Here is a 1,598-nt window from a genome sequence, read left to right on the forward strand (position 1 = left end):
GGTTTATTATGTGTACCGGCTTCTGGAGATTGGGCTGGAGCCTCCTGTTCAACTGGCAAAGGTTCAGCCTCCTCAGGTGGCTGTGAAGGCAGTGTGGGGGCCTCATGCTGGGTTGTAGAAAATTGTGCATTAGTAAGGGGCACTTAGGGCTGAGCTGAAGGCTTGTGCTGATTTGGAGAAGATCCCACCTCTGGAGTGGGTTCTTTTGTTATGGTAAGCTCCACATCTGCAGGTTTGACAGCGATAAGGGATAAGTTTGAATGCTGAGCATGATGGTGACTTGGAGGTGAAACTGTCATTTCATGATGCTCTGGAGGTTGAGCTGGCTGCTCCTGTTGAGTTGGAGAAGGTTCCACCTCCCCTGAAGAAGGCTCTGGAGGCTGAGCTGGTTGCTCCTGCAGGGGTGCAGAAGGTTCTATCTCTGCTAGAGACAGAGCTGGGGTCTCCTGCTGGGTTGGAGAAGATTCTGCCTCATGAGGGGGCTCTGGAGACTGAGCTGAGGCTTCCTCCTTCTCCAAAAGACTCTGAAAGCTGAGCTGGGGTCTCCTGCTGGGTTGCTGGTTTCACCTCCTCAGGAGGCTCTGTAAGCTCAGAACGCTGAGTCGGTTGTTCCTGTTCACTTGGAGAAGGCTCTGATTCCACAAGAGGCTCTGGACGCTGACCTGTGGGCTCCTGCTGGGTTGGACAAGGTTCAACCTCCTCAGGGCTCTCTGGTTGCTGAGATAGAGCCTCCTGCTGGACTGGAGAAGGTTCAACCTCCTCGGGGCTCTCCGGAGGCTGAGATGGAGCCTCCTGCTGGACTGGAGAAGGTTCAACCTCTTTAGTTACCTGTGGAGTTATGGTAAGTGCCAGATCCAGAGGTTTAACAGTGACATTGTACAAGTTTGACTGCTGAGCTTCATTTACCCCATGATGTGCTACTGGTCGAATTACAACCTCCTTAAGTGTCTCAAAAGGCTGGGCGAAGGCCTCCTGAGGACTTGAAGTTTCTAGTTCCTCGGGGCCCTCTGAAGGCTGAGATGGAGCCTCCTGCAGATGTGGAGGTGTTTCTACCTCTTCAGTGAGCTCTGGATGCTGAGCCTGGGCCTCTGCCTGGGGTGAAAAAGATTCAACCTCCTCAGGGGTCTGTGGATGCTGAGCAGGGGCCTCTTGCTGAGGTAAAGATTCATCCGCCTCAGTCAGCTCTGGATGACAAATTTGGGCCTCATGCTGGGCTGGAGAAATATCAGCTTCCTCAGGGAGCTCTGGAGGTTCATCTGGGCTCCCCAGAAAATCCCTAGGTAGGCTCTCCTCAGGATAAAATGCATCCATACTGGGATCTAAATAATCATTCTGCAACTGTTGTTTTAGACCCGGAGTTTTTTTTCAAATTGGCCTGTAGGTAACACAATCATAGTAGGGGACTTTCACACCCCACTTTCACCAATGGACAGATCGTCCAAAATGAAAATAAATAAGGAAACACAAGTTTTAAATGATACATTAAAAAGATGGACTTAATTGATAATTACAGGACATTCCATCCAAAAACAACAGAATACACATTTTTCTCAAGTGCTCATGGAACATTCTCCAGGATAGATCATATCTTGGGTCAC

Source organism: Physeter macrocephalus, chromosome 14 (genome assembly GCF_002837175.3).
Source record: "Physeter macrocephalus isolate SW-GA chromosome 14, ASM283717v5, whole genome shotgun sequence".
NCBI classification, from domain to species: Eukaryota; Metazoa; Chordata; class Mammalia; order Artiodactyla; family Physeteridae; genus Physeter; species Physeter macrocephalus.